The sequence below is a fragment of the Pinus tabuliformis genome, chromosome 5_2 (assembly GCF_031772625.1).
Source record: "Pinus tabuliformis cultivar Carrire ecotype Pingquan chromosome 5_2, CPIR1, whole genome shotgun sequence".
Lineage (NCBI taxonomy): Eukaryota > Viridiplantae > Streptophyta > Pinopsida > Pinales > Pinaceae > Pinus > Pinus tabuliformis.
Window position 1 is genome coordinate 439105016 of NC_142306.1, and position 9969 is coordinate 439114984.

Below are 9969 nucleotides of genomic sequence, written 5' to 3' on the forward strand. Positions count from 1 at the left end.
TTGCATTCGTGCATAATATTTTATCCCTATGGGTTAAATCTCTGGGTTGGCCCAAACTTGCCACAATTCCATTGCACCACTCTAACTCTACATAGACCCGCTCATCAACTAAATAAGTTCGGCCTTAATCTTTCGAGTAGGATCCACCATGATATCTATATATATACTCACTAGGTTGGATCCTAGATGCCTAGATGCCTGCCTCTTTTTTAAATGCGCTCTTCAAAAAATTATGGGCTCATGAGTCTCCCGCCTGGCGCACATGTCGGTAATGAAAGCCTCTGCATTAGCCCACCTTTCCACTTTGTCGACCGCTAAAATACTCTAGCTAATCCACCTATGTGCCTGTTAGCCCCACTTAATAATGCTCGACTATCAATTAAAAATTCTTTTGGGCTTTGACAGACCAAGGCAACGGGAATTTTCCAGTCAACTGATGCCACACTCCTTCGTTAACTTTCAAGTCACTGGTGCCCGACAAGTTTTAAATATGAAAATTCACAAACCTTATGAGGTTCCGATCTCCCGTCTTAGTGTTGTTAAGTGACAATATTTCCCTTGATAAAACTCAAGTTTTGTTCCCCAGCGTTCTTGATTAACGAACTTTTTCCAATTCAAAATGCCTAAGTGTTGTTGTTTTTTCACAATCCCTCCGCTTGTCTTGCAACTCTTGCCTGGATTTTGTCGGCTCTATTCTTCTTGGCTCCTTCATGTGTTTTTTCAATTTACGCTCTGGTTCTATTATGCCCTTTTCTCCTCCAGATTCAAAGTTCTCCCACTCTTCTGCGCAACTCTGTTTTTCCTTTATCTTCAAGATGATTGATCTCTTCGTTGATCAATGGTCTTTGTTTACAACCGAGTTTGGGAAAAACCAAGATATTATCACCTTCTCACTTCTCCCAAGTGTTATCACTCCTGAGCTTGTACATTTTTCTTCAATCTCACTTCCCTTTTTTGGGTCTCGACTTCATATTATACTTATGTTACGCTTCTATTATGCCAGATCCCTTCAAAGCTTTAACACCTACAAACTCCTCAACAACCATAAATGTATACACGAGACGATATATGTAATACTAACTCGTCATTCAACAATAATGAGGGACTTGCACTCCTAATACATTTGGAATAGAGTGATCCTACATTATATACAAATAATTGAAAAGATGTTATGAAACCAGCTCACAAAAAGATAGAAAAGAGAGATCCACACCTTAGAATTCAGCCTCTTCGAGGGGGCAACCTCCTTTACATTACATAAATGAACAATTCTTGGATGATACAAATGAAAATACCTCTTTTCTATATATAGGAGTCTAAGTGGTCCCAATACAATCAAAACCTACATAACAATAATATTGTAGGGCACAACAGTAACAATGGTGGGCTTCTATGTGGCATAATAGTAACAATATGGGCACTACATGGGTACATCAATATAATAAGTGGGTTATACTAATAACAATAAGGGGTTACACTAGTAGTATAGGGGCCTAACATGCCCCTCTCCTTCAAAAAGCGTTGTCCTCAACGCTTGAGTAGTTCTTGATGCTTCTATATAAAATTCTTGTCCTCCCATGTGGAATATTCAACGGGTAAGTTCTTCCACTTGATGAGATACTCTGAAATTGATCGATTTCGTAGCTGTCGGGTTCTTGTTTCTGTGACTGCTCCAGGTTCCAATATGATTTTTCCTTCCTCTTCAATTTCTGGCAATATTGCTTGAATTGGGATCTTTTGCAACTTTTGAATAAGTGGCCATACTTCTTCGTTCTTCTTCCATTCATCCATTGCTTCGTTTATCCAATTTGGTTGGATAATATAAATAGCACAAAACAATGCTTCCACATCCTCATCCTTGAAGCGTCTTCCCATTCGGTAAGGTCGCCATTTTTTAAGTGCATGTAGTATTGCCAACATTTCCTTCTCATAAATAGCTTGCTTGAGATGTAGCAGTAAAAATACCCAATCACTCACATCAAAACATTTTTCACTACGATGTTGATCTACCTGTTGTTTCATTTGATTTTGCACCGAAGTGGCGTTATCCTTTAAAAGTTGGAGAACTTGCTTTTGATGCTCGATATGATCTTTCTCTACTTGAACCTTTTTCTTCTTGATATGTCCTTCTATCTTTTGAGGAGTGGTAATTTCTTCCAGTCCTTTACAAGATATGGTCGGATTCATTTCTTGATGCTTGATGTGATCTTTCACTTCTTGAACATTTTTCTTCTTGATGTGTCCTTCTATCTTGATAGTTTGAGGAGTGGTAATTTCATCCATTGAATTACAAGATATGGTTGGATTCATTTCTTCTTTCTCTGGGGTGGTGTCCTGACGTATATCCTCTTCTTTTGATGTTTCTTGATCCTTTTCTTCCTCCTCTTCATATTCTATGTAAAATAATTTCTTCTCAGCACACCTATGACCTTTAGTGCATTTTCTATCACAATTGTAACAAAGCCCTTTTTCTCTTTTTTCTTCCAATTGTTGTGGTGTAACCCTTGTAGGTTGTGGAAGGCTGGGAGAAACAACACTTCCATCTTTATAGTTGTGAGGGGTATGCTTCCTGGTTTCCATAATTTTGCTTTCCATTATGTCACAAAGCCCTTTTACTCTTTCCAATTGTTGTGGTGTTGCTCTAAAGAAGGTGTTGCTCTTTATATCCCCATAATGTGCTATCATTTCCTCTGTGAAAATTGACCACGTAACAAGTTTTTTACGAGAACAAAGCCCTTCATACCATAAAAATTGATCTGGTTCTAAATATGAAGATGCAATACATACCTTTTGTAACAGTTGTACACCATGTATATCAAAATATTGCTCCATCTGAAGTATCCAATTTACCGGATCCTTGCCATCAAACTTCCTCATCTTGCTTTTTCTTGATTTTAGGAGCTCTACCTTGAAACGACTGTAACTCTGTACTTTCGGATCTTTAAGTTCTGAACTTGTGACCTACAGTAGCCCTCTATGTCCTCTTTGCAATGCCACAAGTCTGATCCAAATTGGATTCTCCGAGAAAACGTTATGCACAATCTCCCGCAGTGACCTGATTATAGACTAGTTCAGTAGAGCGAACTTGTATGAAGTGCCACGTGTCACTGTTTCAACCTTTGACTCTAAAAAATATATAAACAGAAACTAAAGTCCGTCCTCTTTCTGTACCTTCTTACGAAATTTCAATCCGATGCTCAAAAAGAAAGTTATGACGATTTTCCCCAGGTCACCTGTTTTGAGTGTAATTCAGGAGTCTGCAAAAAGACCAACTTCCGAAGATCATATCTCCGAAAATATCGCGCTAAAAGATCTGAAATTCGGACCCAAGGTTCAGCGCCAATTCTTCTCAAATGGGTTTTTTTTGCGACTTCCGAAACGTCACAGAAAAAAAGTTATAGCGAAAATTCCACGATGACCTGTTCGGAGGAGCGAAACCCTAGAATCCAAAGCTCTGATACCAAATGTTATGAAACCAGCTCACAAAAAGATAGAAAAGAGAGATCCACGCCTTAGAATTCAGCCTCTTCGAGGGGGAAACCTCCTTTACATTACATAAATGAACAATTCTTCGATGATACAAATGAAAATACCTCCTTTCTATATATAGGAGTCTAAGTGGTCCCAATACAATCAAAGCCTACATAACAATAATATTGTAGGGCACAACAGTAACAATGGTGGGCTTCTATGTGGCATAATAGTAACAATATGGGCACTACATGGGTACATCAATATAATAAGTGGGTTATACTAATAACAATAAGGGGTTACACTAGTAGTATAGGGGCCTAACATAAGGGTTACACTAGTAGTATAGGGGTTACACTAGTAGTATAGGGGTTATTCTAATAACAATAAGGGGTTACACTAGTAGTTCTTGATGCTTCTATATAAAATTCTTGTCCTCCCATGTGGAATATTCAACGGGTAAGTTCTTCCACTTGATGAGATACTCTGAAATTGATCAATTTCGTAGCTGTCGGTTTCTTGTTTCTGTGACTGCTCCAGGTTCCAATATGATTTTTCCTTCCTCTTCAATTTCTGGCAATATTGCTTGAATTGGGATCTTTTGCAACTTTTGAATAAGTGGCCATACTTCTTCGTTCTTCTTCCATTCATCCGTTGCTTCGTTTATCCAATTTGGTTGGATAATATAAATAGCACAAAACAATGCTTCCACATCCTCATCCTTGAAGCGTCTTCCCATTCGGTAAGGTCGCCATTTTTTAAGTGCATGTAGTATTGCCAACATTTCCTTCTCATAAATAGCTTGCTTGAGATGTAGCAGTAAAAATACCAAATCACTCACATCAAAACATTTTTCACTATGATGTTGATCTACCTGTTGTTTCATTTGATTTTGCACCGAAGTGGCGTTATCCTTTAAAAGTTGGAGAACTTGTTGTTGATGCTTGATATGATCTTTCTCTACTTGAACCTTTTTCTTCTTGATATGTCCTTCTATCTTTTGAGGAGTGGTAATTTCTTCCAGTCCTTTACAAGATATGGTCGGATTCATTTCTTGATGCTCGATGTGATCTTTCACTTCTTGAACATTTTTCTTCTTGATGTGTCCTTCTATCTTGATAGTTTGAGGAGTGGTAATTTCATCCATTGAATTACAAGATATGGTTGGATTCATTTCTTCTTTCTCGATGTGATCTTTTACTTCTTGCACCTTTTTCTTCTTGATATGTCCTTCTATCTTGAGAGTTTGAGGAGTGGTAATTATTTCCACTACTTTACAAGATATGGTCTGATTCATTTCTTCTTTCTCTGGGGTGGTGTCCTGACGTATATCCTCTTCTTTTGATGTTTCTTGATCCTTTTCTTCCTCCTCTTCATATTCTATGTAAAATAATTTCTTCTCAGCACACCTATGACCTTTAGTGCATTTGCTATCACAATTGTAACAAAGCCCTTTTTCTCTTTTTTCTTCCAATTGTTGTGGTGTAACCCTTGTAGGTTGTGGAAGGCTGGGAGAAACAACACTTCCATCTTTATAGTTGTGAGGGGTATGCTTCCTGGTTTCCATAATTTTTCTTTCCATTATGTCACACAGCCCTTTTACTCTTTCCAATTGTTGTGGTGTTTCTCTAAAGAAGGTGTTGCTCTTTGTATCCTCATAATGTGCTATCATTTCCTCCGTGAAAATTGACCACGTAACAAGTTTTTTACGAGAACAAAGCCCTTCATACCATAAAAATTGATCTGGTTCTAAATATGAAGATGCAATACATACCTTTTGTAATAGTTGTACACCATGTATATCAAAATATTGCTCCATCTGAAGTATCCAATTTACCGGATCCTTGCCATCAAACTTCCTCATCTTGCTTTTTCTTGATTTTAGGAGCTCGACCTTGAAACCACTGTAACTCTGTACTTTTCAATCACCTAGTTCTGAATTTGTGACCTGTAGTATCCCTCTGTGTCCTCTTTCCAATGCCACAAGTCTGATCCAAATTGGATTCTCCAAGAAAAAGTTATGCACAATCTCCCGCAGTGACCTGATTATAGACTAGTTCAGTAGAGCGAACTTGTATGAAGTGCCTCGTGTCACTGTTTCAACCTTTGACTCTAAAAAATATATACACAGAAACTACAGTCCGTCCTCTTTCTGCACCTTCTTACGCAATTTCAATCCGATGCTCAGAAAGAAAGCTATGACGATTTTCCCCAGGTCACCTGTTTTGAATGTAATTCAGGAGTCTGCAAAAAGGCCAACTTCCTTAGATCATATCTCCGAAAATATCGAGCGAAAATCTCTGAAATTCGGACCCAAGTTTCAGCGCCAATTCTTCTCAAATGGGTTTTGTTTGCGATTTCTGAAACGTCACAGAAAAAAAGTTATAGCGAAAATGCCACGATGACCTGTTTGGAGCAGCGAAACCCTAGAATCCAAAGCTCTGATACCAAATGTTATGAAACCAGCTCACAAAAAGATAGAAAAGAGAGATCCACGCCTTAGAATTCAGCCTCTTCGAGGGGGCAACCTCCTTTACATTACATAAATGAACAATTCTTGGATGATACAAATGAAAATACCTCCTTTCTATATATAGGAGTCTAAGTGGTCCCAATACAATCAAAACCTACATAACAATAATATTGTAGGGCACAACAGTAACAATGGTGGGCTTCTATGTGGCATAATAGTAACAATATGGGCACTACATGGGTACATCAATATAATAAGTGGGTTATACTAATAACAATAAGGGGTTACACTAGTAGTATAGGGGCCTAACAAAAGACCTTTGGCCTTAAATACGTCATTTTTTCCTTTTGGCCTTATGGTCGCTATGGTCACTCTCAACCCTCAATTCCTCTCTCCAATCCTCCTATTCCTCTCTCCTTTTGATCGCTTTATGTCTTTTAGCTTACAATATATACAAAAGGGAATTATGAACTAGAATTAGTTCAGATCCATAGATTCTTCAATAAATCCCTATCTCTAGATCTCCAACTCCACAAAATCCTCTCATAAATTCAACTAACCCTCAAATCTCTCTAACTCTCCCAAATACTCTCAAGATCTTTCTTCGAGAAGATTTGATTAGATCAATCCTCACTTTAAATCATTTATATACAATTATTCTAGAAACTTAGGAAAATACATTAAATTAAATAATTTCACTTATATAGAGAACCAACTCCCTTGGTAAATGAAAAAGACCCATATTCTAGTAAAAACACATTTTGACTTGGAAGTGGAATGCTCCTGTATCAATCACTCCCTATGAAAAATATATCATCTACACATAAACCACAATTAGAATCTTACCATCAGTTTTTTTGATGTAAAGTGTAGGCTCACCACCACTTTTGCTAAAGTCATTATTCAACAAATATGAGTCTATTTTGCTATACCATGAGCGCGGTGCTTGCTTCAACCCATATAGGGCTTTCTTTAGCCTATACACTTTGTCTTATTTTCCTTGAAACTCATAACTAGGTGGCTACTCCACATACATTTCTTCTTTCAATACTACATTCAAGAAGACTAATTTCACATCCATTCGATACATCTTCGATTTATGTTGTGCTAGTATTGCCAAAATTGTCCTTATGGTTTCCATTCTTCTGATTGATGCAAATGTTTTAGCATAATATCTCCCAAGTTTGTTGTTTGTATCCATTATCAACCAGACTTTCTTTATGTATTTCAATTGTTCCTTCAACACTACTTTTGGTATAGACCTACTTTACACCTATGAATTCTTTTCCTTGTGGAATATTCACTAACTCCCATGTATTATTCTTTTTTATTGTGTCTATTTCTTCATCCATTGTTGCTACCCATTTTTCCTCCTTGCATCTTCAAAATTTAGTGGATCATCTATATGAGAAAAGAGAGAAAAACACGAATTCATACTTGCACTATTTTCACTTTCATTTTGCTCATAATATCCCTCAAAATTCTGGATTTTTGTCTTCTCTAGCTTGCCAAAGTTAGATTTGGTGTGTCACTTGAAGTTGGATTTGTAAAATATGGAGTTGTCGTGGTCGCATAAAAAATTCTTGTTATTAACAATCTTTGTTGCACATTTACAGTAATTGCTTGAATGTGTGAGGTTGTCCCATTGCTTATTGAAGATGTCACTTGAAAACTACTTTGTTAAACTTGAATAGGTGTAGGTTGTCCCATTACTTATTGAACATATCACTTGAAAACTACTTTGTTAAGCTTGAATAGGTGTAGGACGAGTCACCATCAAAAAAGTATAAGCAAATGCAGAGGAGATGCCTCCATTAATGAGTGCCACCATTGTTCACAAGAAGCAAAGGCCGTTGTTCTATAGGATCGTGGAAATTACGTGGGCAGTAGAGTTTGGTACAAAAAGCAGGGGCAATTGTCTATTAAAGCTAATGTCTATAGCTTGGGACCTTTGTTCTTGAACTAATGAATGGAAGAAAAAACATTGATTTTAATTATCATGAGAAATGGAAATCTTGTTAGAATGAGTAAGATATTGTTTCCATTGTAATTCCCACTGAATGCATCTATGTTATCCATTTTGTTATTCAGTATATTTGATATAATTCATTTTAGACTAGTTATGACCACTCCCCTGTTTTGATGTGATTAATATTTATTTAATTTCTACAATTCCACATGACCTAATGGCTGATCTTATGAATCATATATTTCATATTTCATTAATTCGTTGGTTGATATTATAAACTTGATTGATGAAACTATGGATACAGAAGAAGATATAGTTGCAGGCACCACATCCACGGAGTTGTCTAACGAGGCAGAGGAATTTCCCAGACACCCAAAAATGGTCGGAATCTAGGCAATAAAAATTCAAAAAATCTTGTAGAGACAGTATTTGAATCGTGTTTTTGATGGTGGAAATAGATTCAGCACCATCAAAAACGTCTAAGATAGCTAAAATTTTGAAGTTTAACAACTATAACTTGGATTAACAAAAATCCTTGCCGGATTTTCTCTAAATATGACCAGAATTTCCATAACTTTCTCGGCAACTCCTCCGCCTTATTAGAATACGCACCACGTCCACCAGTAACTGCGGCAATTCACATATATCAATGTTGAATGAATGTATTTAGGAGTATCCACCATAAAACAATGTTCAATAAAAATGTTTTCCAAGACACATGGAATATATCTATATATAACTTTCGATTGCATCATTCTCTTTTATTAAATTATTACTCTCAAAGTATGGAGTATTCACATCACCTTGATCGATGTGATGAGCCTCATGTACTAAATATTGTCCATTAAAGCATTATCCATTATCAACTCGTGACTTCACGATAAATTTTGGATTCTCTTTTACTAAGTCTCTATTTTTGTTTTTGTTTTCAATAAGAATTTATGTTTTTACCATCTTCTGATTGGCACTAGGTACGGCAATTATTAAATTTTTTTACCATCTTTTGATGGGCATTGGCGATGGTAAATATTTAATGGTGTATTATTTAATGGTGTATCATCTTTCGATGGGCACTAACTATGGTAAATATTTTTTTTTTAAATGGGCATTGGGTATGATAAATATTTGATTTTTTACCATCTTTTAACTGGCACAAGGTATGGTAAATATTTAATTACCATTCACTCGGATTGAAAATTGGAGAAAAAATTTAAAAATTACCAATTTACATGAGAATGGGAAGGCGAGAGGTATTTAATTCTTGTCAACTTGAGATTCATTATTTGTATGTCATTTTTGGTTTAGTTTATGCATTTCAATTTACTGATGGTGTGATTTGTTTGTGATAGTGTGCGGGAGAAAGAGGGTTTGTTATTGTGTTTTTTTAATGTGAATGTAAAGCATTTTCTATGTATCTTGTATTTTGATTTATTATTTGTATAAATAGTTGTAAAGAGGAAGATGGTTTATTATTTTATTTGGCATGTCCTATTTTTGTATAAACTAGTTTATGAGATTATATGTTTGTTGTTTTTATGGTTATTGGCTTTTAATTTTATATTTTGAAGCTGGACTCTTGATTCCATCGACACATTTTTGGCTTGGATTTTCCAAGTAATAAGATGGGATGTGGTTGTTTGGAACCATTGGTCGTGCTTTGGCTTTTTATGTGTTTTAGGCATCATCATTATAGTTACTAGTTTAGAGCTTTATTGTTCTAATTTTTGTATTGTTTACATGGGATTCTTATTTCATTATTTTTCATTTTTATTACTCAAGTTGATGTGCTTTAGGAGCTTGTTTATTTTGAATTGTGATAGGGGCTTGGTTGTATTGGCATTTCCACTAATTTTCTCATGGGTATTAGTTTAGAGCTCTAGAATTATCATCCCTTATGTGTATTTATATACATAAAATCTATATTTATGAAGGGAATGGAATGAAATACATATTGATAACAAAAACACAAAGATACAATAATACTTGATTTTCATTAATAAATGGAATGTGTCGAAAAAATGTGGAATGAAACAAACTCATTCGATTGGTGGTATCT